This window comes from Scyliorhinus canicula, chromosome 4 (assembly GCF_902713615.1).
Source record: "Scyliorhinus canicula chromosome 4, sScyCan1.1, whole genome shotgun sequence".
In the NCBI taxonomy this organism is placed as follows: Eukaryota; Metazoa; Chordata; class Chondrichthyes; order Carcharhiniformes; family Scyliorhinidae; genus Scyliorhinus; species Scyliorhinus canicula.
Genome location: NC_052149.1, coordinates 9,398,493 through 9,425,879, shown reverse-complemented (window position 1 = coordinate 9,425,879; position 27,387 = coordinate 9,398,493).

The window sequence follows — 27,387 nt, the reverse complement described above, 5'->3', positions numbered from 1 at the left end:
CTGTCTGCATTGTTCTTTGTTCTTTGATCTTTGTTATATGTTGTATGCAATACATATAAACATGCAATGTATTGTCACATCTATACATACACATACACCTACAAACATATGCCTTGGTTAACATCTTGCATTTCCAAATTTGCATCGTTTCACTGAGGCAGAAGATCAAAGTTGAACTCCCCATCCCCGTTGGGTAAAAGTAAAGAAATTTAAAGAATAACATGAATCCGGACAAGCCAGAAACCCAGATTAGACGACATTTGGAAGAGGCATTTGGATTTAAATTGACTTTGCACTTTTATCCCAAAAATCCCGGGGTTTCCTTTCACTCACTCGCTGGGAAAAGTTAGGGTGACAGAGAGGGAGAAAGCCATAGGTTAAGCCAAAGGAAATCTGGTGTATTGTGCTTCCTGGCAACAATAACTGACATAAAACTCGATATGCTCGGGAAGATTTCACACTTTGGTAGAAGCATCATTACTTTAGTTCGCCTCCTCAACCTGAGAGCAATTTGAATACCTTGTGATAGACGTTTTGAGAAAGTACACACTGTTATCTAGCAGAGTCTGTAATGAGTGATTTCCACCAGGGTCTAGTAAGTGGGTGTTCCATCAGCTTGCTTCTTGTCTCTCAATCATGTTAACATCACGCATTGAATAACAGCTACATGTTGTAAATCAAAATCTTTTCTTCAGCTCCCAGTATTTGAACCAGGTTACGGATTGAGATCCATCCTTTCCTCCCTGAGGACAACCCTTAAAATCTACTTTGAGGTTGATTTATATTGTAGGTAATGTGGGAAAAGCCGAACGAGAAACCAACCAATTGTTACAAAACTGAGAATCGGGCGACGGATTCTTGAGGAAGCTGGCTGGAATTTTCCGGACGTTGAGGATTCACTTTTCCCATTGACAGCGCACCCCCACCCAGGTTTCCCGGTGGCGTGGGGGTGGCTTCAACGTGAAATCCCATTGACAAGCGTAGGGGAAGGCAGAATGATTGTTCAGTGGCGATTTAATAAAAACACCAGTTGCATATATTGTGAAGGGCTGTGACAGAGCAAACAACGAAAGGCCACCTCCTCTTAAATGCAAAGTCAGACACAAAAGAGTTCATCAGCTTGGAATGGCGACGGAGTGAGGAAATAGGTCAGGGAGATGCGTTCACATTGAGGGTCGCTCGACATAAAATGCTGCGCCACAGGGAATGGGTGAATCAACACCCTTAACATCTTTTAGCAGAGGATTGCGGGGGATGGATTTGGAAGCCAAGGCAAAAACAAGACTATGGGGAGAGAGCAAGGCAGAGGGATTAATTTTACACTGCTCTAACAAAGGCACCTTGAGGAGCCTTTCTTTGTTGGTGCAAATCATCTGTTTTCTCTTAAATTAAAATCAGCGGCCATTTTGGGAGGTAAGCAGCCATTTTAAATGGGCAAGGAAAGCCCAGTGGCACCCAAATCCCATCCATTCATGTAAATCCGGCCCAATTGGCTGTAGCTGGATTGGAGTTAGAAGATCTTGCAGGCCTGAGACTGTCGTTATATTCGGCGCCAATTCTTTAATTTCATCTTGTTTTGGTGGGACACGAAATAAGACAGCTGAACATTTTATCATAACCAATCTCAGTTTTGAAGAACCAAAAATGAGCTCACTGAAACATTTAAGATTTTTAGAGGTTTTGACAGGGTCGATAATGCCTGGATGTTTCCTCCTGCGAGGGAGACTAGCGGGCAAATATTAAGAATAAGAGGTCTGCCTTATAGGATAGAGATTAGGAGACTTTCTTTATATTAGGTGGTTATTGGTGTGTGGAATTCGCTTCCCCAGAAGGCACTGGAGGCTGAGCCATTGAATTGTTCAAGATGGAGTTAGATAGATTTTTGACAAGGGAGTCAAGGATTATGGGGGTGTAGACAGGATTGTGAATTTGGGATCAACCATGCACTTACCAAATAGTGGAGCAGTGTCAGAGGGATGGTTAACCTACTCCTGTTCCTAATTCCTATGTTCCTATGAGGCTCCTATATTGCAAAAGCTTCTATTTTCCATGGAATACGAGTTGTGTTTATGTTATTTTTCCTCAGAATCTAACCCTTGCATCCCTCTAACAACATGCTGTTGAATCTGCACTGAACACCTTCAAAAGGTGGATAATTCATTTCTAAGGTGCAACATCATGACTTTCACACAGCTGTCAGAATTGTGAGGTTAGACCTATCAGGGAAAAAATAAACAGGATGGGATACTATTCTCTCCAAAAGTGAAGGCTGATTGTTGACCTTATGGAGGTCTTTACAGTCATGAAGGTGTTTGATAGGACAGATACCGAGGGGATATTTTACTTGTGAAGGGGTTCAGAATTGGGAACACAAATGTTACATATAATTAATAAATTCAATACGGAATTTAGAAGTTTTTTTTTACTCAGAGAGAGGTTAGAGTGTGGCATCCACTGCCACAAAGAGGAATTAATTTAAGAGGATGTTAGATTTCTTTTCAATAATAATCTTTATTGTCACAAGTAGGCATACACTGATACTGCAATGAAGTTACTGTGAAAAGCCCCTAGTCGCCACATTCCGGTTCCTGTTCGGGTCCACGGAGGGAGAATTCAGAATGTCCAAATTACCTAACAAGCACGTCTTTCGGGAGGAAACCGGCGCACCCGGAGGAAACCCACGCAGACACGGGGAGAACGTGCAGACTCCGTACAGAGAGTGCCCCAAGCTGGGAATCGAACCTGGGACCTTGACGCTGTGAAGCCACAGTGCTAACCACTGTGCTACTGTGATGAACCCATGAGGGAAAAAGGAATAAAAAGATATTCTGAAAGCCTGAGATGAAGTATAGTGGGAGGAGTCCAGTGTGGACCGTGTTCTGTTTTTATAATGAAATTTTAAAAATCATATCACTCATAAGATGTTGCATAAACACATTGTGGGTTCATTTATTGAGACTAGGCACATTAGAACACATATACTTTGACAGAAAGATTGAAGACATCAAAAATTACTATTAACATTCACCAAATGAACTAAATCAACGAACTGGGATAAAATAAAAACGCAATTCCTTGATGGGATACCGCATCAAATAAACTTTAAGCATCAAAACAAAATGTGAATAAAGAGATTGATGATGCACCCCAGTCCCTGTGGGGCCTACTGGGCATGGAAAGCCTCGATAGTGCCAGCAGACACCGCATGCTCCCTTTGCAGGAACACCCAGCGACAATCATAGTCATGGAAGAGGGGAAGCGAGTTGGGATGGACGACACACTGAGCAGCCTGGACCTATTAATGATCAGCGTGGCTAGGCCCAGGAGCTGGCCCATGTGCAGGTCCTCCTCCCACCCCACCTCCTTCCACATTGGGTGCCCATAGATCAGGGGCTGAAATGTAACCAAAAAGAAAGTAATAGGGCGGGATTCTCTGAGCCTCCGCGCCGAAATCACGCTCGGCGTGGGGGCAGAGAATGGGGCGTCGGACCCGATCGCAGGTCTGACGCTTTCCCGTGATTCTACGCAGACCGAAGAATCACCACCAGTCGCGCGCGTGGTCGACACGGTGCCGGTTGGGGGCCATTGAGCGAGGTCCCCGCGGTGATTCTCCGCCCTGGTGGGGGGGCAGGGGGATCCATAACCGGGGGGGGGGGGGGGGCACTCCAGGACGGCCAAGGTTCCGATCGAGCGCCATCGATCGGCGGGCGCGCGCGATCTAGGTGGGTGGGCCTATGTTGTTGGGGCCGACCCGCAGTGTGGTTCCGCCTTATTGCGCGGACCAGTGCCCGATAGTGCAGGGCCCCCATATCGGCGGCCGGAGCTGCGTGGAGCACTCCGGGGCCCTGATAGCCCTGTTCCAAAGGGTGCAGCCTAGGACGACTTACATATACGTGGCCCACGGACTAGACAAGGCCGCAAAAGACATATGCAAACAAAGCTACGTGCGTGTGCTCTGCTCACAAGACAAACTGAGATAAGATCACAGGACACGCTTTCCTTCTAGATACATCATGCGGCTATCCGTTAAAGGCACATTACAGCTGCACATCAATACTGACATAGACAGATTAGGCGGAATGGCCTCCTTCTCTGCTCCACATTGGGTGTACTGTCATTGTACAGAATCTTGCACAGTTGCTGAGTACTGAAGGACTGTTGTCGCACGACTGAACTAGGGGGGAATAAATGCTACTTGTCCAGAGTGAACGTTGGCCTATGAGGTTCACTGAAGCCAAGTGGAAAGAGTCAAGACCCAATAGCAGATGCATTTCATTCGGTCCAGAGAAGCAGGTTGGCTAGTTGATTGCCATCAGCACTTTGGAATGGATTACCTCAGAGTTCAAGAGTTACTTTAGTTGCCAGAGAACCTGAGACATGTCAACTGTTGGCAAAAGGAGTGACCATTGCTGATAATTTACAATGATTGATGGTCCCGGAAAGGGAGAATTTGTCCGGGGCAGTGAATACACAGGTGAAGTGAAAAAGTGAAATTTACTGGCGCCTGCTCAAACCCGTGACTTTGCCAGCAGTCTGGCAGAAATCCTTTCTGTCAACATGCTGACTGTATAATTGATTCACGGGACCTGTTCGGTGCCAAAAGATAGTCTGTTCAAGGTCTAGTCTATCACTTGAGCTCTAAGCTCTCCTCCACATTTGAGGGTGGTGATGCGCTATCAATTACACTTAAAGACTCGAATCGTTTCAAGAGAGGCTTTATTACAGTGAGATGTTTATCCTCCGACTGCAGCTGGTAGAATGGCAGCTCAGGAGAACTCATACATATTTATACGGCTCCCTGTGGGCGGAGCTAGCCGGCAGGGGCTACCGATGAACCTGTAATACAGGTACTGCTGTACATCCCCTAATACAGGCGCACACACAATTACACAGTGGTGGATCACCGCAGGTAGCATGCTTGTAAGCGCTGTTCCTCACTGGCCAGACCATGTTTGCCTGCGTTGGCCAGTTGTGAAGATCCTGTGGAGCTACCTGACGAAGCGAGTTCTTTCAGTGTCTTAACCAGCATTCTTTCCTCTATAAACAGCACCAGAGCATAGGTCAAACAGTCGTTCTTCCCACTGCTATTCGTAAAGCTTGCAGTGACCACAGTGACTGACACGTGCAGCAACAGTCCAAGCTCTCCCCCCCAAGCCATTCATTGTATACAAAAAGTTTTGAGGCATAATTCTCAAAAGAAGCACGGAGATACAAGTGTATATCTGGGTACGAATTTGCCAAGCTAGCAATGAAACACGTTGCAATTTTTACACCTTATTCAATAAAAAGCTGTGATGATTAAGCTTGCTGATTGTGCAGGATTTCTATCGGAAAGGTCAGAGATTTTTTTTTTCCAAATGTGAGGGAAAAAAAAGCATTCTAGGAAGTGAAGCCATTAAAAGTTAAGATTGGCATTCTTAATTACACTGAGCAATGTGGGATAGCTGAGAGATGAGCCTTTGTGTACAACTTTTAAGTATTTTAATAATCAGGCTTGGTGAAGGATCTCTTGTTCATGGCTCTCTGGGGCAAAGGCAGAGGCTGATAAAACTGGTGTAATTGGGATAGGCTGCGAGAATGAAGGCAGCAATATATTTTATGGCAAACAGTGACAAGCAACCAAAGTCACCGTTACACGAGGCGTCGCTGGGACTTTGACCTTGGCAACGTTGTCTCAAAGAAAAGCCTGTTGCATTTCTGAATCCTTTGCTCCTGAATAGGCTCATTGCAGACAGTGGTGCTTCATTTGTGCAAATCATTGAATCACAGAATTGTGACAGTGCAGAAGGAGGCCATTTGGCCCATCATGTCCTCCCCAAACGAGCATCGTGGTTTAGTGCCTCTTCCCCCGTAACCCTGCACATTGTTTACCGTGCTTGATTTTTTTTTTTTCTTGTCGCTGGAGGGACAGACTGGGGGTTGATGCCATCAGCTGGAAGGTGAACTAAACACAAAGAGCAATAATGCCGTTGACGGAGGTCTTGCCCACTGATAAGGCTTGTGTCACCTCCACTGGAAAAGGCCTGCCGTTAAGAGGCCAGCAGAGTGCCTTTTCAGGAATTATGGGCCTTTGGATTGGAAATCCACCTCCCTCACTAACCCCCCACCACCTGCGCAAGAGCTGTCAGCCAATCTGAGGTTGGCAGTTGTTCGTTGCTGGCGGCATCAAGGAGGCTGCTACCAACAATCCGCTAACTAGAGGCCAAGGATCAGCCATAAACGCAGGTGTGGATGTCTTGGGCCTCATGGGTTTGGGGGCGGGGGGGGGGGGGGGGTTGCAGGTGAGTGGGTCGACAGCAAGAGCGTGGAGGTGGCTCTCAATGGCTTCCCTTCTTCTTGATGACAGGTCCCTCAGTCGGGCACTGAGCTTCTCGGGCTTCCGGAGAGGTGACTGCCCTACCCTACTTGCTGCTGGTTGAATAAGTGCAGTGGTCGAACAGGGACTCTAAGTGAACCTTAATCAGGAGGACCCACTTGGCACCATTCCTGCCCAAGATACCAGCACGCGCCACCACCCACCTCACTTCCAAACTCACCTCAGGGAAAGGGCATTAAATTCTCCACCTTGCAGTGTCCTAAAGTTCGCTACAACCAATGAATTACTTTGGTAATTTTTAAAAAGTTGATTTCATGGGATGTGAGTGTCGCAGGCTGTGCCCGCATTTATTGCCCATCCCTAATTGCCCTTGAGGTGACGGTTAAGAATCAACCACATTGCTGTGGGCCTGGAGTCACATATAGGTCAGACCAGGTAAGGATGGCAGATTTCCTTCCTTGAAGGCCATTAGTGAACCAGATGTTGTTTTATGACAATCGGCAATGGTTTCATGGTCACCGTTAGACTTTTTAATTCCAAATTTTTATTGAATTCAAATTTCACCATCTGCAGTGGCAGGGTTTGAACCTGGGACCTCAGAGCATTACTCTGGGTTCTGCATTACGAGTCCAGGGACAACACCACTACGCCACCGCCTTCCCGCCAAGAAGCGAAGCAGCTAATTTACAAGAAACAAGACCCCATAAGCACCAATGAAATAAGTGACCTGATAATCTGTTTCAGATATTGGGTGAGGGACAAACATTGGCCAGGACAAGATGTCCTTTTGCTCTTCTTCATTGATCTTTTTAAGTCCATCAAAGAGGACACGAAGGGCCTTGTTATAAAATCACGGCCGAACAAAAGCACACCCAACATGCGGCAGCACGGTAGCACAGTGGTTAGCACAAATGCTTCCCAGCTCCAGGATCCCAGGTCCGATTCCCGGCTTGGGTCACTGTCTGTGCGGAGTCTGCACGTTCTCCCCGTGTCTGCGTAGGTTTCCTCCAGGTGCTCCGGTTTCCTCCCACAGTCCAAAGATGTGCAGGCTAGGTGGATTGGCCATGCTAAATTGCCCTTAGGGTCCAAATTGCCCTTAGTGTTTGGTGGGGTTACTGTTGCACGTTTTACTATGGGCGTAAAACGCGTTTATTGGAGTGTATTAACACGCCTCCGAGTTCGACGTGTGCTTAACACTACTAGGCTCTGTTCTATGTAATTATTTAGCTCTGGAGTCGCCAGTTGCCGTATAGGCAACGTCACAAGTATCCCAAGGTCAAGTTCAAAGTAATAAAGACGATACACCGATTAGTAAAGTTCAAACGATCAATATTTATTATACAGTTATAATAAATACTCATGCACACTAAGAGACTAAGCTATAACTAAACTTTAAGTGAACAGAATACTTATCTAACAGGAACAGGCAAGGTCAGAGAACGAGGCCTTCGTCCTGGTTTGGTACTGCAGCCTTCAGCAAGCGTTCTGGTACTTGGGAGTCTAGTGGGCTTGGATCGCGTAGCGAGCGTTGAACTTACGGTTTCGGCGGCTGGTGCTCAACGGCTGGAGTCAGGATGCAAGATGTCAGTCAGAGCCGGAGCACGAGTTTAACAGACCGGGCTCTGTGGGAATTTGCTTTTATACCCCTCTCTAATGTCCTTGCCCCCTTCTAGGCGGGCTCGACCTTTCGGTACCGATTGGAACGTTTCCAAACGGCTACCTTCGAAATCCTCCAATGCGGGGCTTCCCTCGATGTTGGGGGGTGGTTTCGATATTCGTTACTCTGGTGCCATCCTGTCTGCTCCACCAATTAAGTGCTACATTGAGATGGAAATGTTGCCATTGTGTGTGCCTGGATCTGGGCTGCCTCATCAGAATGTTAAGCGCTTTGCCATTAACACCTTTGGCTTGGAGATCTGCACCTGGCCAGAAAACTGGTTTGCTGCTTGCAAAATGCTAATTAGTTGAGAGCAGGCTGTCTGTTCTCACTAAACAGGCTTTCCCTGCTGTCTTCCATTTTAGTTTGGCTCAGTGTCCATTTTGCGTGGCCAGCATGGCTACATTCCCTCCTTGTGATCCTCACAATCATACTATTGTGAAGGATCACCTATGTACTTTGCCTTCCTTGTGTTCTGACCTCTTGCCAGTTCCTGTTCTACTCTGTTCCTAAACTATGGGAAGAAGAGAAAAAAAAATTTTTTAACTAACATTTCTACTTGGCCCTATGTCAAAGGGACATGCATTACTACAACTGGGAACCTCTACCTATCACTATTAACCTTAACCTTAACTTAACATTTCATCACTCTAAAATCTTAACCATTCACACCACAACATCACACTTCCCAACTCGGCAGTCGAGTATGGAACAATATAATACATGGCTGAATTTTTATTTACAGAGTGTTGTAATCAGGGAGGGGTTGAGGGGTTTGGTGGAATCCGAGGATGGGGGATTGAACTCTATAGATGGGTGAGGTGCTGGAACGAGAGGCTCTCCTCTTCCATTTCCTCAACCTGAGGGTCTGCACTAGTATGATGAGAATCGCGATCACCAACAGTGATTCGATTATATAGGACATAGAGTACCACGTCATGAATTTAGTACACCAGGTCTGAACCTCGCTGATCAGAGCTGAGCACTGGGGGTTTGCTGTAATTGAAACATTTACGGTGGGGGTTGTGGGGGAAACGTGTCTTGTTTCCACACATATACATATGACATTAAACAGTAATAAGTGGGCTTCCATCATTTTGCTGTTCTTCTTCTTTCTCTTCCTTCTTCCTCCGGTATTGACAATCCTGGCTTCGACCTCTGTCTCGTCCTTTGAAACCTTTGGGATCAAGCACAGTATCTGTCAATACACAGTTTAAGACCTTTACTTGTTAGTGCATCTGTCTTTCAAAACCCAATTGACCCTTTAAAATGACTGGCTAAGTCACACCCTGTGACTCCCCTCATTTTTTTTTCAAAAAGCGAATTTAAAGACCAGCATACACCTAACAATCCTTCCTTCTGCGAGCCGTCTCGCAGGCTTTGCTGATTTACCATCCGAATGTTCCCGGATGTAAATAGCATGTGGGATGGCGGCCGAAGGGCTACCTAACGTAAAATGAAAACAAACTTTGAAACAAACATCCGAATGAGTTGCGTATGGGCCGCGACGGGTACGAGTTGGATGGGATCCCCGGGTAGGGCGTGCTGTGCCATACCCGAGCTTGGCTGACCAAGGGTTGGTTCTCAGACAGGGCGGGTCCTCAGTGCCGTTTGTCCACTGCCTGAGTAACCTGGAAAGAAACGGGTACGAATGTGTTGACCATGACTTGCAGCCTCTATTTCGCCGAATAGAGGGGCACCTAAAAAAAAACCAAGGGAGCCAAGATGCTCCAACTGAGGACATCACTGAAGTTCTCAGAGATATCTGCGGACAAGCTATTTGGCGTGTGGCCTTACAGCTTTGGAAAAGATCTCCAATCAAACCGAAGTTCTCAAAAGTATCTGCGGACAAACTAACGTGTATGTGAGGTGGTCACAATCTTTTCAGCTGAAAAGAAGATGTCCATCCTCCAACTGAAACATTTACATTCCTGAAAACAAACAAACATAAAACGAAGACAAACATACGTGCAGGTTCCATCAGAAAGGACATCGTTTCCCTCAAACGATTCCTATCTTACATCATCTGGACACCTCACTTTGATTCTGCCTCTGTGAACAGGGTCACAAAGGGGTTGCCGTGTCGGGAGTCAGACACCGTGTCGTCCTGCTCTCCCGGATCCCACACCCTTGTGTGGATCAGGCATGAAACTTTGGAATTGTGTGACCGGGGGTCACTCTCGTCATTGCGGACAAGTCTGTAGGAATTGTCCCTGTGCCATTGTGTAGTGTCGAGTGTGTTGTCGGGGTAGTCGGGGTCGGGTGGTGGTTCTGGATATTTGAGGTAGGTGACTTCCATGGGGTCACTGGAGTTGGGGTCGTAGTTGGAGCAGTGTGGGCTGTATGGTTGTGTGCTGTCGCTGTCTTCAGAGTCAGTGTCAGTCCTGCTGTCTCTGCTGTGGCAGCTTGTGGGCGTGTCGGGGCGTGGTCTGTAGTGGTCTGTGGGCGGAGTCGTGGGCGAGTCCGTGGATGAACTGGTCTGTGAGGGGGATGGTGGAAAAGTGTCTCTGGTGGGCGGGGTGAAGTGTTCTGCTGCATCCAGCAGGACATGGTGAGCATGGTTGGCCTGTGTTCCATATGCCTTTAACTGGTTTATATGAAACCACGCGGTCTTCCCATTAGGATATTTTATCCGGTAAACGGAGGGGCTAATTTTGTCCGGAATTGAGTAGGGACCGGAATATTTTGGAGCCAAAAAACTGCTGGGGTTATAAACAGATAACATTACCTGTTGCCCAACCTGGAATTCTGTGGTGTGTACGGTCTTATTGAAACAGGCAGTACGTTGCTGTCGGCGTTTCCCTAGCTGGACTGCGGCTGCGAGCTGTGCAGACCTCACAGTCTCAACTAGATCTTTAACTGCCTTTTCATGTGTGAGGGCCGTCACTTCGGGGCTTGTCATGTCCAGTCCTAAAAGGAATTCTGTACCTTTCATAGGGCGTCCGGTCATGAGTGTGTGTGGTGTGTATCCTGTCGATGTGGAGACAGTGTTCCTTATGAACATAAGTGCAAAGGGGAGCACTGAATCCCATGTGGAATTATTCTCTTGAACCATTTTCCTAAGGGTAGTTTTTAGGGTCCGATTCATGCGCTCCACAATCCCGCTGGACTGTGGATGATACGCAATGTGGAAGTTTTGTTTTATACCGAATATTGTCAGGACGTTCCTCATGACCCGTCCTGTAAAGTGAGATCCCTGGTCCGAATCGATACTTCGGGGTAAACCCCATCTCGTGAAGATGTGGTGGGTCAGGATCTTTGCAGCTGTCTTAGCTGTGTTTGTTCGTGAGAGAAATGCCTCTACCCATTTGGTAAAGGTGTCCATCACCACCAGAACGTATTTATAGCCATTCCGACAAGGGGGCAATGGACCTATAAAATCGATCTGGAGGTTTGTCCAAGGGCCGTTAACTGGGCGAGTATACCGAAGTTGTGCCTTCTTAGAATACCGCTCCGGGTTATTCTGTGCACAAATCAGGCAATTCTCTATGTAATGTGTGACATCAGTCCTAAGATTAGGCCACCAACAGAGTTGCCTGAGGTGCCTCGTTGTTGCATCAATTCCCTGATGCCCGTGTCCGTCATGGAACAAGGCAATCATCTGATTCCTGTCCTGCTTCGGGACCACATAAAGTTGGTCCTTAATGATCACACCCTCATGTGTGGTCAGTGTGTGTTTAAAGTGCTCGTACGCAGGCACAAAGTTTCCCTTGAAAACCTCCCTGAGGTCTCCGTCCTGTTTCTGTGCTGCCACGAGATCTTTAACCTCTGTTTGTGAGACTTGTACTGCGCTCACAGGGGCGCTAGCTGGTGCGCTAGCTGGGGGGGTCCATAAGTGTCCTCTCCTGGAACCTGCCTTAGCCAATGCGTCGGCTTTTACATTCCCAGGGGGTGATGACCTATGGTGGCTGCGAACTTTTATTATGCCAAAGGTCCTGTCCTCCGCTCTCTCTAGAATGTGCTGGAGTAAGGGGGCTGATGGAAGGGGTTTTCCGTCTGCGGATACAAAACCTCGTGTCCTCCACAGGGGCAGAAAATCTGTCAAACTGTTGCAGACATATAAACTGTCCGAATATATGTCTGCTGGGCTGGGGAAAGAATCGGGGTGGTCCACTATGTACGCTATGGCTGCTAGCTCTGCTGCCTGCGCGCCTAAGTGACCAGGTAACTTCAGAGCTATCTCTTCGAGAGCGCGCCCCTGCGCGTCCTCTACATAGATGCCGCATCCTGTGATACGCTCACCATTTAAAACTGTGGAGGAACCGTCTACATAAATCCTCAGGGGTCCACACGTGTCTGTGGGCTGGGGGCTTTGTTTCGGGTTCCCTATCTTCCTGGGGGGTGTTTTTGCTAAAAAGGGTCCTGTGTTATGCAGGGGAGCTACAATTTCACAGTCATGGGGCTGTCCGGGGTATTGGAGGTTGTCTGCTAAGTATGTGTGTGTGCGTGTCCGTTTTACTGTAATGTCCCGTCCTTGTAAAAGTAGGGTCCACCTAGCTGCTCTAATCTGGCTAACTGAACCGTCCTTCAGTCGACCGTCTAGTAGTAGCTGTGTGGGTGTGTGTTCGGTTAGAATGGTGATGGGGTTTAGTCCGGTTATGTATGAAAAGTACTGTACTGCCCAGAAGACAGCAAGGAGGTGCCTCTCACAGGCTGAAAATCCTTGCTCTACCGGGTCTAACAGTCGGGAGGCATAAGCCACTGGTCTTAGCTGCTCGTGCCGTTCCTGAAGCAACACGGCCGAGAGGGTTAGATCTGTGCTAGCTACCTCGATTGCGTACGGGGAAAGTTGGTCGGGGACTAGCAGCGCGGGTGCTGCACTAAGGGCTCGTTTTAACTCTTCCACAGCGCCTGTATGCTGCGGAAGCCATTCCCAGGGGGCTCCTTTCTTAAGGAGGTCTGAAAGTGGGGCGGCTTTTGTCGCGAATCCGTCTATGTGGTTCCGACAATAGCCAACCAGTCTAAAAACGACCGGAGGGCTGAAACATTCTGGGGAAGGGGCAATTTGACGATCGAATCAATTCTTTTGAATTCGATCTCGCGTTTGCCGTGCGTGATGACTGATCCCAAATACATCACTTTACTTTCCAATATTTGGGCCTTTCTGGGGTTAACTTTACATCCAATTGAAGTCAACAATTCCAGGAGTTCGGCCAGAAGCGAAATGTGCTCTGCCTTTGTGTCTGTCTGCAGTAGTAGGTCGTCTCCATACTGTACCAGACATTCGGGGCGGGAAAATTTTTCTAGTCCACTTGCCAGCTGTCGGTGGAAAATGGAGGGTGAATTGTGGAATCCTTGTGGGAGGCATGTCCACGTGTACTGCTGAGTTTTAAAAGTGAATGCGAATTTGTATTGGCACGCTTTTGCCAATGGTATGGACCAGAATCCGTTACTGATATCCAATACCGTGAAGTACTTGGCGTTGAGACCCTGCTTGAGCATGGTCTCGGGACTAGTAGCTACCGTTGGGGCTACTGCGGGGGTTACTTTGTTGAGTTCCCGATAATCGATGGTCAGACGCCATGATCCATCGGGCTTCCTCACTGGCCAAATAGGGGCATTGTTGGTGGAGGCTACCGTTCTCAGTACACCTTGGTCCAACAAGCTACCTATAACTTTTTCTATTTCCACCTCTGCTTCAAGGGGAAATCTATATTGCTTTTGCGGTCGGGGGTCCTGTCCGGTAACATGAACTTGTCCAGTCATTCTGCCACAGTCATGACGGTGACTTGCAAATGCTGTCCTGTGTTTGTTTAGTAGGGCCTTAATTTGTCTGTCGGTGTGGAGCGTAGTCAGGTCGAATGAGTGCTCTCCCACTGCGCTAATCCGATTAGCGTAGTCTCCTACTGTGAGGGTGGCTGGTGCTCTGTCTGATCTCGCCATTCGCCAGACACACTGGTTCACTGGGTCGAACGACAAGCTATGAGCGTTCATAAAATCTATCCCCAGGATGTGTTCTGCCGTCCGGGGAAGATTTACTAGAACTACGGGGTGCCTTGTGCTAATGTTCCCTAGCTGAATTGCTATGGGTGCTGTAATGTGCCCCTGCTGCGAGTGTCCGGTGAACCCGCTAAGTGTAATGGTGGAGGTGGTCGGCCACGTGTCTGAGTGTGCCGTGGTTGTGGAGTTAATGGTGGTGCGGGATCCTCCTGTGTCCCACAGTAACTCTATGGGCTTCCCTTTGACTTTTGCTGTGACTACGGGCCTCCCTGATGAGTCCCATAGTGTGTCACAGACCCAAGTGGGGGAGCCCGAACACCGTCAGTTCGTCTCGTCCACATCGGTGGGTCCTGACTGTACTGCTACATTGTGGATGGGTTTTGCCTTACTGCGGTTCAGAGTGCCTGTCTGCTGGCCTCTCTGAGATCGCTGGGGTGCATTACACTCTTTTGCCCAATGCCCTAACTGTCCACAGTTATAGCATTCCTGTCCTTTCTGTTGTGGGCTGCTCTTGCCTTCATTTACCCATGCGGGCTTATGGTGCTCTCTGACTGCTTGGATATCTGCAGCAGCCTGAGCCTCTTCTGGGGATCTAACTTTTCCTTTTCCCTGAAGCGATTGCTCCCAAGCGCGGGACAATCTTTTCAGGACCCATTTTTCGTTATGGGCCTCTTCTGAGGGGTCGTAGCTATTGCAAGCGCTCTGTCCTGCTTCTGTTGCGTGTGAGATAATTGTGCGCGTCCACTTAACCATGTTTTCGCGGGTTAAATGCGCTCTATCTAACTGTCCGAAAACTGCGCTGAAATGAATCCACAGCCTTCCTGCGAATGCTGTGGGGTGTTCGGATCTTTTCTGCCTGCACTTATTCAATCCTTCTACGGGGTCACCTCTATTGTACCCGATGGCATCTAAAATGGCGGTGTGCATCTCCTCTAGGCTGCCTCCTGCCACGTTCTGTGGGTCGGGGAGGGCTGCTACTACGCTCTGGTCTAAACTCAGCACGGTGAGCTTAACCTGCTCTCTCTCATCCAGGCCGTACATGGTAGCCTGCTGTTTTACTTTAGCGAAAAACTGGTGGGGGTCTGCGGTGGGGAGGAACGGAGTGATCTTTTCACAAGCGTCCCTTAGCTGGGTTACTGTTAAAGGGGTGGTGTAAGTTATGTCTGGGGCGCCTTCGGATTCGGCTTTTCTCTGCGTGGTTACGGGATTCATGGGTGCGGTTATGGTCTGAGCTGTGGGGGGTTGGGGTGCCTGTCGTTTCTGCTGAGCTGCGGGCGCACATGTTCCCTGAACATAACGCTGCGCTGTCTCGCTTAGTTCCTGCCAATCTGGGGCGTTTTCCCCATCTAACTGTGCTCCAAAGGTGCTTTGGAAGCCATTCTGCACCGAAAGCAGAGATTGCAGTTCCGCAATCTGTTTCCTGCATTTCGCGTGGTCAACTGTGCTTTGTCTTTGTTCGGTCGTTGCAGCATGGAGTGCTCTCAAAGCTGCTTTGAGATCGGAACATTGCCTCTGCAATGCCTCCACCTGCTTTTCCGATTCCTGTCTTATCAGAACGGCACGTTGCACGTCCTGATAGGCTTTCTCATACTGGGTCTGGGAACTGTTCAGATGAGCTAGACAAGACTGGTGAGCCCTCTTGGCATCATCCACCTCTCTATCCTTCTCTGCCAACTTCCCTTTTAATTCCAGGTTTTCTTTCTCGACGTCCCTGACATCGACCTTACTCATCCTATTCCTCTCTTCTAAATCTGTCCGGAGCGTCCTGATGACCTCCTCTGCGCCTCGCAACTGTGCCAAACAGGACACAATCGCCATCGGCTTGCGTGCTTTACCTAGGTTCTTTTGTGTATTTGAGAGAGGTTCTCCCACCAAGTATGACCTATACTCCCGGGACCTGTCTCCTCATTTGCACAAAACTCTTTCCAAAGGGGCCATCCCTTTCCTTGTAAATATTTGCGGAGTTCCAGCTCCCACGTGGGACACTGGCCTACTCTGCTACTGCTGCTGGTCGCTGCGACCACAAACTTTGCTGGATCCATCAGACGTTCCATTGCCTGCATGGCCATTTCCTCTGACTCTCTTTGTATAATTTGGAACAGGGGGTTGCTGGGGTGGTGTTTCGAGAAAAGGGTACGGCTTACGCTATTTTCCGATCACAAAACTACCGAAAGTTTGTCGCAACAAAAAGCTTTCAGTTTTACCTTACAGCCCTGTTAGTACGCATGCACTAAACACACTTCCGAATTTCGCTTATTATTTTGAACACCTTGAATACTTGTGATCTCTTTCTTTCTCTGCAATTTGGAGTTCTAATTCAAATTTCAGGGTCCTGGACGGTGTGGGGTTTCCACTTACAACAGGGTCCCGGCGGATGTCGCCACTAAATGTTGCACGTTTTACTATGGGCGTAAAACGCGTTTATTGGAGTGTATTAACACGCCTCCGAGTTCGACGTGTGCTTAACACTACTAGGCTCTGTTCTATGTAATTATTTAGCTCTGGAGTCGCCAGTTGCCGTATAGGCAACGTCACAAGTATCCCAAGGTCAAGTTCAAAGTAATAAAGACGATACACCGATTAGTAAAGTTCAAACGATCAATATTTATTATACAGTTATAATAAATACTCATGCACACTAAGAGACTAAGCTATAACTAAACTTTAAGTGAACAGAATACTTATCTAACAGGAACAGGCAAGGTCAGAGAACGAGGCCTTCGTCCTGGTTTGGTACTGCAGCCTTCAGCAAGCGTTCTGGTACTTGGGAGTCTAGTGGGCTTGGATCGCGTAGCGAGCGTTGAACTTACGGTTTCGGCGGCTGGTGCTCAACGGCTGGAGTCAGGATGCAAGATGTCAGTCAGAGCCGGAGCACGAGTTTAACAGACCGGGCTCTGTGGGGAATTTGCTTTTATACCCCTCTCTAATGTCCTTGCCCCCTTCTAGGCGGGCTCTACCTTTCGGTACCGATTGGAATGTTTCCAAACGGCTACCTTCGAAATCCTCCAATGCGGGGCTTCCCTCGATGTTGGGGGGTGGTTTCGATATTCGTTACTCTGGTGCCATCCTGTCTGCTCCACCAATTAAGTGCTACATTGAGATGGAAATGTTGCCATTGTGTGTGCCTGGATCTGGGCTGCCTCATCAGAATGTTAAGCGCTTTGCCATTAACACCTTTGGCTTGGAGATCTGCACCTGGCCAGAAAACTGGTTTGCTGCTTGCAAAATGCTAATTAGTTGAGAGCAGGCTGTCTGTTCTCACTAAACAGGCTTTCCCTGCTGTCTTCCATTTTAGTTTGGCTCAGTGTCCATTTTGCGTGGCCAGCATGGCTACATTACTGGGTTATGGGGATAGGGTGGAGGTATTGGCTTGGGTAGGGTGCTCTTTCCAAGAGTCGGTGCAGACTCGATGGGCCGAATGGCCTCCTTCTGCACTGTAAATTCTATGGAATTACCTCAGAACAGCAGCGCAATGTCAACCTGAAGTGCTCAAAGTCTTCTGTCTGGGGCCCTAAAGTCACAACTGACTGGCTCAGACCAGAGTCTTACCTGATGAGCCTCAACAGACACTGCAAGAGGAGGTCCAGACAGCCATGCGATCATTCTCCAAATACAGGGCCTGCAGCTGTCAGGTGAGTATTCCTACCACTGGAAATGAGCCTGGAATGCGCTTGGGCAGGTTCCCACCCTCAGTGGCAAATTCCCTCATTTATTTCACACAGTTCATCCACAAACTGAGCTCTGAGCACATATTGGAAAAAGTCGCGAATAAACACAACTTCAGGTGAGACCCTGCATGTTTGGACTAACTTTACCAGCATTGGTTTAACATTTATCTCTATTCAGGGTCCTATTGTGGCGACTTCAATTTTTCATGAAGCATTGGAATTTTGATCGGATAGGGAGTGCCCATTCCTGTCCTATTTTAGTTTAGCGTCCAGTTAAATTTTCACATGCTCCCTGTTCGAACAGTAATTTGCTTTTTCATGAGTTAATACTCGGACCTTTCTTTGTCCTCAAATATGAAAAGATCGATTTGCAAAGAAAGCAACAGGACCATTCAGTATGTTCAAGGCTGAGACAGACAGATTTTTAATCAGTAAGAGATTCAAAGGTTATGGGGATAAGGCTGGAAAGTGGAGTTGAGGATTATCCCATCAGGTCATGTCATGATCGCATTGACTTGCGGAACAGACTCGATGGGCCGATGGTCTACCTCTCCTCCTGCGTCTTATGATCTCAGACGATCTTTCTTGTCAAGCAGCTGCATTGGTTTAACATCCCAACAGGTCATTCCATCGGTATTCTCCATCCCTTCAGGTATCATAAAGGTGTTGGCAATGTTGGACTTCCATACATTGGCCCATTGTTATGCTTGGCAAGGTACTGTAGTGGTTTGATGTTGCCGTCTGCAGATTCTAGCTGACCAGGAGAGTCTTACTGCCTGCGGTTGGCATGTAGAGAGATTTGCAGGTTGACAATGACCAAAGGTTGAAGACACCATCAAGTCCCAGAGGGGGACTCAAACCCAGGGCTTCCGGCTCACTGGTGGAGATGCTACCCACAGCGCCACAAGATTTCTTACAATATTACCAGCAGTTTTTAAATTTAAAGCTGATTATTCTACCCTTTTGGGTTAAGAATCTTTGATCCTATTTGTTATGTCCACTGCCACATCATTTTTATAATTTAAAGTTTAAATATTATGACAAGACATTTAAAAAAAATGTTTGGGAATTCTCATGGACTTCTCCCAGCTCCTCGCTGGTTGGATCAATGGCACGCGAGGTAATGGGGAGGTGGGGTGGCAAATTTGGCGAGAGACCCAAAAATTGCCTTTCGGCGTAAATTTACAGCGGAATCTTCTGGTGCTTCCCACCGTGGCAGGATTGGGAATGTGTGAAACTGATTTGCATCATGTTAATGAGATGCAAACGAAGGGCCGACCGGAATCGCCCCGACACTCGCGATTCTACGTTACGCTAACAGAAAACACGTTGGTCCAGAACATACCTGGGCCAGTGAGGTGTGCAGAGGGTACCTTTTCAGCCTTGCACAGATTGTGGACGTCCGCAGAGAGGAAGATACTGGAAGCATGCAGCTACCAGACCCAGGAGGAACACGTGGGTGGGTGGAGCATCATGTACATGGTTCTGTTGTCAAACAGCTGTCACAAGGTGGGAGGTCTCCACGCAGCAATATCAATGTCACTGCTGCTTTGGATCAACTTTATTTAACCTTACCATGGGCTGGCACCATCTTCCATTGCCTTTGCCAATGGCCCGGACCTGCTTGAGAACTTCAGCACCTTTGCCATGGGTTGTTAAGGTTGTGGTGAAGGAGTGGGGGACGGGGGCAGGTGGAAAGAAAGGTTTAGATGTGAGTGGGAGAGGAGGTCTCAGGGAGATTTTTTGGGGCGGGGGGAGGGCTGAAGTTGATGGGCGGTTGGGGGTGAATGTGTTAAGGGAGGTGAAGTTGGGAGAAGGGGGCAAATGTGTCAGAGGAATGAAGCTGTGTAAAAAGCGTGTCAGGGGGCTGAAGCTGGTGGGGGGGGGGGTGTTAAAGGTGTTGTGGGATGAAGCTATGGGGACACAGGTGTTGGGTGTGAATCTGGAAAGGGGGGAAGGAGGATGTTCAGAGGGGGAAGATGAAAGAGGGAGAATGGTGCAAGGGAGGATGGAAGTGTAGGGAGGGAATAAGGTATAAGGCGAGGGAGGGGGGGTTGAATGTTCAGGTGAACATGTTAGTGGGGGCTTAGTAGAGTCAATGACTGCTTCCAGGGGAACAGACTCAGGGTGGGCATGGTAGGATGGAATGGCGAGTTTGAGAGTGGGCAGAGGAAGCTAGTCTTATGGGAAGGTGAGGATGTGTTTTAGCGGCAGATGAGCGGCGATGGTGGTTTGTGGGGGGGCTTGAGGCAAATATCGACCCTGAGGGTGGGATGGAGGAAGTTTGGTAGGTCAATGCGGATAGGTTGGGGGGGGGCGTGGTTGGGGGGTGGTGGTAATCAGGAAGGTAGGAAACGTACACATTCACCTGGATGTCCTGGAATGATAAGAGTTTGGGCTGTAGCGTAACAGTGTGGAGGGGGAAGGTGATGCCAGTGGAGCCAACAGTGATGGTGAACCAGGGAAGGGGACAGGATGGGAGAGCTGGCCAAAAATGTAACGCTTACCATGTTTTTCAAATCGAAAGTCAGCGTTCCTCGTGTTGGACAGCAGGCAGCATGGAAAATGCTGGGGACAATGAGATGTGTGTGATAGATGAAGGCTCCAAGTGAATGGGGGAGTGTTTGCACGAGGTTCTGAAAGAGCCTGCCTCAGACACTTTGCCCGCCAGAATCACTCTTGGTACAGTTGCATGCAGCTGAACTGCTAGTGGGGGTGGGGTAATGATGCTGAAGGACAACTTAAGATATATTTAGTGAGAGAGAATATATTTGCAGATAATACGGCCATAGTGTTCACCTGTGCAGCCATTAGAATTTCTTGATTTTCGCTGCCTACCACTTATTCCTGGAACTGTCTCTGACGTCCACAGCAAGGGTGGAGGGACACTTTGGAGTTGTTTGCTCTGTTGCCTTTGATGACGTTTTGGTGACTCTGGTCTGGGAAGCCAAGGGCTGGCAGACCCCAGCTGGGTGTGCTGCAGTGACCGAGGGCGAGGGTAAAGGGGCCACAGGCTGAGGGGGTTCAAAGGGAATGGACGACCTTTGAGAATTCTGCGTGGATGACCCGGCGGTGTCCACTTGCTGCACCTCCTCTCGTGTTGCCACGGGCATGAACTCACCCATCAGCAATGGATTTAAATAGGAAGATGTATAATAATAGCGCTCTATAACGCTATCTATATCCTTTTGCAAACACTTTGCATTCTCCTCACTGTTGTAATATACCTGAGGAATATCAGAATGACATTATTGGAAGGGAAATGTGACAGGTAATCCAGTCTTGGTTTCACTTTTGCTTTGAGCAGAGAACATGGACACATTCGTCAAGGCAGCAGGCGTTCCAAGGTGATCCATTCGAACTGTCTTCCCCCCTTCTGCGGCTATCTTTTCTGCCGGGTGCCCCCTGGAAAGGGAACATGCAGTGTCCACTGGCACAATCAAGGCCTCTCTGCCCAGTGGGTACCATAGCGAAGATGTGTTTTATCGACTCTTTCAATCACATTTTGCCTTGATGGTTTAAACACAATCTCAAATGTGTTTACTCTGATGCGGTATCTCTTTAAGGGGCTGACTTTTACTTTATCACTCAATTTGTTGACTTTGTTTATTTGGATACCCAGATGAAGTACATAGTTCTGATATCTTCAAGCTTTGTACCTATGCATAACTGTTCTCACCTGCCTAGTCTTAATAAATGAACTCATAATGTGTTGACCCAATCCTTTATACAATATTGGTGTCTTGTGTCTGATACAGTAAATAAATCCAAGGATTCTATCAATATCGTAACATGAAGCTCAAAACTATCTATCTTTTTATCATGACCAATCCATCTAACCTGCACGTCTTTGGACTGTGGGAGGAAACCAGAGCACCTGGAGGAAACCCATGCAGACACGGGGAGAACTCCACAGTCATCCAAAGCCGGAATTGAATCCGGGTCCCTTGTGCTGTGAGGCAGCAGTTCTAACCAGTGATAATCTAACGGAGACAAGGTGACTAAAGTGCACAGGGAGGCCAATCACCCATTGCTGCGCGCCATCACATGTTAACCCTGCACCTGCTACCCTCTTCCTGGGTCCTTCAGATTTCCCAGGCTGGGGCAGCCACTGAGGGGGAGAGTCCATTTCATGATGGGCCATTGCTCACACTCACTGGCTGAGAGATCAGCACCGCCACATGGTTATAGACAGTGAGTCGGAAATGTATGTGTTGGGTGTTTTACCGAGCGCACGCAGGCAGTGTAGCACAATCCATGGAAGAGGTCACTGGACCACTAAAATCCCAGCAGAGTTCTAGTGAAGAAAAGAGGTAATAAAAAGTCCTATCCCTGCGCGAGGACAAAGGGACTAGAGGTGGTGGCACAGAGGTATACAGTTCGGAGGGAGTTGCCTCCAGATCCCCTCCCACGACCTTATCCGCAAAGAAGCGAATCCACTTGTTAATTAAAATTACCCCACCCCAGACCCTACTGTCAAAGCACGAATTAAATAGCTGGCTCACCCACCCCTTCTGAAGTCTGGTCTGGTCCCTTACCTGCAAATGCGTCTTCTGCAGAAGCACCACATCTGTCTTGGTCCCCCACCCAGAGTATATTCTGTGCTCTTGTCACCCTCCGTGCTTCCTCCAAGTGGTGTTCAACATGGAGGAGCACTGATTCATCAGCTGATGGTGGCCGGTACGTGGAAATCAGGAGGAGGTTGTCTTGCCCATGTTTGACCTGAAGCCATGAAGGTTCATGGGGTCCGGAGTCGATGTTGAGAACTCCCAGGGCAACTCTATGTATGTTCTATGTTCTAACTCCCTCCCGACTGTATATCATTGTGCCTCCACTTCGTTTGGATTTGTCCTGCCGGTGGGGCAGGACATACTCAGGGATGGTGATAGTGGTGTCTGGGACGTTATCTGCAAGGTATGATTCAGTGAGCATGATGATGCCTCACTGTTGCTTGACTAGTCTGTGAGACAGCTCTCCCAATTTTGAAACAAGCCCCCAGGTGTTAGTAAGGAGGACTTTACAGGGTCGACAAGGCTGGGTTCGCCATTGTTGTTTCCAGTGCCCAGTTCGATGCTGGGTGGTCCATCCAGTTCCTTTCCTTTTAGATTTTGTAGTGGTTTTTGATGACAACTGAGTGGCTTGCTCAGCCATTTCGGAGGACATTTAAGCATCTCCCACATTGCTGTCAATCTTGAGTCACATGCAAGCCAGACCAGGTGAGGTCTGCATCTTTTGTTCCCTTAAAGACATGAATGAACAAGCTGGTTTCATGGTCATCATTGGACTTTTAATGCCAGATATTCATTGGATTCAATTTTCATCATCTGCCATGGTGGGATTTGAATCTGGGTCCCCAGTGTATTACCCTAGGTCTCTGTATCACCAGTCCAGTGATAATACATCCACACCACTCCTGAGAGATCTGACTCTAATTTCCATAATCTGAAAATGTCGGCCTAAAGGGGTAGAGCACAGTAAGAAGTCTCACAACACCAGGTTATAGTCCAACAGGTTTGTTTTGAATCACTAGCTTTAGGAGCACTGCTTTCTGAAAGCTCGTGATTCAAAACAAACCTGTTGGACTTCAAACTGGTGTCGTAAGACGTCTTACTGTGCTCACCCCAGTCCAACACCGGCATCTCCACATGAAAGGGTAGAATCATAGAATCCCTACAGTGCAGAAAGAGGCCATTCAGCCCATCGACTCTGCACCAACCCCTTGAAAGAGCACCTTACACACGCCCACCCTGCCCTATGCCTGTAACCCCACCCAAACATCCCTGGACACTATCATGGCCAATCCACCTAATCTGCACAGTGTTGGACTATTGTTGGAGGAAACCAGAGCACCCAGAGGAATCCCATGGGGAGAACGTACAAACTCCACACTGTCACCCGAGGCCAGAATCGAACGTGGGTCTCTCACGCTGTGAGACGGCAGTGCTAACCACTGTGCCGGGGTAGCACAGTAGCACAGTGGGTAGCACTGTTGCTTCACAGCTCTAGGGTCCCAGGTTCGATTCCCGGCTTGGATCACTGTCTGTGCAGAGTCTGCACGTTCTCTCCGTGTCTGCGTGGGTTTCCTCCGGGTGCTCCGGTTTCCTCCCACAAGTCCCAAAAGATGTGCTTGTTAGGTGAATTGGATATTCTGAATTCTCCCTCTGTGTACCCGAACAGGCGCCGGAATGTAGTGACTCGGGGCTTTTCACAGTAACTTCATTGCAGTGTTAATATAAGCCTGCCTGTGACAATAAAGAAATAAGTGGTGCTAATGCAGATTTTTTTGCACTTAATTGCAGTGGAAGAACAGAAAAGATCCACCTTATTTATATTTGGCACTGGTGATTTTATTGCAGTAAATCCCTATACCGCATGAATTGAACTTTAATTGCAGTAATAAATATTTCCATTCAAAAAACATATTTCTCTGTGGTTTTGTTGTGCAGCCATTTACCATAAATTTTTAAATGTCAGTTAAGTCAGGAAGTCAGGTGGCAAAGCGTGTCTGACTGGGAGAACACAGGAGAGATGTGACAATCTGTTCATTAACTTGATGTAATAAAGGATAAAGTTCACTTAGATCCGTACTTTGATGCTTTTATATTGAAAATCTCGAGTGTTTCAGACACAACACAAAATATCTACAAACGCTGACGAGGTTGTTGCAGTGGTATGCGAAAGCCAAACAGTCTAACACCCGCAGCAGAGATTGGGCTCTTCTTATGGCTGTTTTAGCACAGTGGGCTAAACAGCTGGCTTGTAATGCAGAACAATGCCAGCAGCGCGGGTTCAATTCCCCGTACCGGCCTCCCCAAGCAGGCGCCGGAATGTGGCGACTAGGGGCTTTTCACAATAACTTCATTCAAGCCTACTTGTGACAATAAGCGATTATTATTATTATTAACTGTTTCAATAAAGACTCTAGAACACGGACACGGCATGTTGTAAAAACATAGAGCGGCATAATACAGAAGCAGACTATTCCCACGTGGCTTCACTCTTTCAAAAGAACTTTCCACTTAGATTGCTGACAGTGGTTCGCAGTGATCTAATGCTGAAACATGCGCAAGGGGCTGAATGGCCTATTCCTGTACCTGTGGAATGATAGAACCAGTCACTTGTGAGAGCAGAACAAAACATTGCTGAAAAGAGACAGGTTGCTGAAGTTTTTCATCTTAGACTCATCAGGACAAACATGACAATGCCAGATTTCAAACAATCACAATTTATACTACAGGAAGAAAAGGAAGATTCTCCACTGCTGTCCACTGCTTTCCTTCACTGGCCAATTTGTGCGTTGGGATTTGTATAGCTCACCCACAATAAAATTGGCCTCATCAGTAATCTTTGAAATAGAGCCCTGGCAATTTGCTCACCTCCCATGCTTGACGCAGGGATAGAGGACATTAAAACTACCCCGTGGAGCAATTTCTATCCTGGAAAGGCAAAGTATCACAAACATTTAACAACAGGTTAAGCAAGATGTTTCAGATTGCTCCTTTGCAGTGGTCCCATGAGTGGTATTTTCCATGAATAGGATGTTGCCATCAAATCAAAAGGACACCCTTTCCACTATACAACTGAGAAATGTTGCGCCTGAATTTCAGTGCCAGTGTGATGTCACTGGCCGTATATCCCAGCAGTTAGCCAATCGAATCAAACAGCATGTTCCTTCGGTTGTTTGTAACAGGCAGAGTACAGACTGCACTCAACCAGCCCGACTATGCAAAACCCAAAACAAAACACCTGCTCTTAAATGTGACCACCCGATTGGGCAGCACTTGCTGAACAATTCTGAGTGCACTACTAGCTACACTAACCAGTTTAAGAGAATCAGTCGGGCTTCTATCATGGCTCATTTATACGTGCTTGAAGTGACACACATTCATACAAAGGGATACATTCTCTGCAAACCAAAAGGAATTGTTCAAGCCTTGACTCTTTTTTGAAATGCCCAGGAGCTGGAGGAGCCTATGCTCCCCTGTTGCTTTTCCCATGGCAACAACTCGGCCAATTAGAGTTGACTTGCCAACAAATCAGCATCCTTTTCTCCTACAATAGGAATTGTGATTGTTTGAAATTTGACATTCTGACCGTTGATGTTGGAGTCAATTTGAACGCTGATTGGCTTTCCAGCAGGCATGCGGTATGGAGGGAGGGGGAGGCGGTGTACAAGTGAGAAATGTAATGACCAGCTTTAGATTTGGCCAATATGTCTAAGTGGTAGGCACATGCAGGGAGACCAATACAATTACCTCAATTTCCTCCAGCTTAGCGTCAAAGGGTTGGATTTTCCCTGAGTAAGAATGAATTGTGAATCCTTCCAAAATGGCCGGCAGGGTCTGATTGTGGGGTTCCTGACCGCATTCCCAGGGTTTCCGATTTTCCTGAGTGATTTTTAATGGTGCAAATCCAGACATCAGGGGCTGTCAGAAGTACTTCCGGCCCATCAGCTTCAACTCGTGGTTGGGACCAAAAATGCGAGATCAATAATTGATTCATACTTCGACCTTCCAAAAGCAGAAAGAAGTTCAGCAGAATTCTGTTGTTAAGCAGAAGGAGGCGCACAAACTTTATTGAGGGATGTATAATCAGCAAGCAACCTCCATCTATCATCAGGTTTAGGAATATCAGACTAATGCGAGTTAGTACAGGAAGGCATTTCAACAAGGACACCCTGTTCTTCTAAATCTGTAATGGCTGTAAGAAGATCTAACTTACTGCTAAAACCTAACCTTTTATTACAGGTAAAGGGGTTAAAGGAAGAAATTATTTAAAGAAATCATAATAACTAAGATTTCAAATTATTATAGATCAACCATAACAATGAGAAATAGCTGACTGCTTGTGAAAAGATCCGGTAAGATGCTGCAAACATTTGCAAGGCCGAACTGAGAGAAAGGCTCTTTGTGTTAGAGAGATGGGCTAGCATCCAGTTCCATTTCCATGGTAACCACAGAATCACCCCATGGAAAGAAATTTTTGCTGAGTAAGCTTTTCATCAGAGTGGAAAGTTACTGAAATGTTTCATCTTTTAATTTAACAGACAGACGCATTAGTCGAATTAAAAGAATTATAGATTAGGCAAAACCAATCACTGCTGTAGAGGGAACAAAACTTTACAGATAGTAATCTTCTTAAAAGTTTAGGTATCAGGACGAGAAAGTCATTCTAGAATCAATTCAACCTATTCTCAAAAATCTGTTCTATCCTCTTGCTTTGCAAATCGCTATTTATTTTATGTTAAACTGTGCAGTCCTTTTGTACTGTGTATCTTGACTTGTAGACATTACTACCAGCTGTCATTGTATTTTGAATTCAGCAATCTGTATTTGCCAAAGACAATCACTCTGATTAGCTTGCTGCAGTTCGAGTCGGAGCGTCCGAAATTCTGTACTTTTGTGAAAATTGAAGCTTACCGAAAGACACTAGAAGCTGACAATAATAAAGGTGGCAAATTGCCTTTAACCCAAAAAGCAAGTCTTGAATCTCTGTTATTTGATATATGGTATGGCGTTACTGGTGTATGAGTAGACACAGAGATCCAACACTTACCTTTATGATCGTGAACGGGCCACTGTCTACGAAGCCAGTGCCAACCGACATTAAGGGAACAAGGCTCTGGCCGCTATCCGATGGAACATTTTCTAATTGCCATTTGTGGCGGGTTTTGCTAGGAGTTTCCCGCAGGCTGTTCACCAAGGCTGGGCGGCATGCTCGCACAGTGATTAGCACTGTTGCTTCACAGCTCCAGGGTCCCAGGTTTGATTCCTGGCTTGGGTCACTGTCTGGGTACGTTCTCCCCG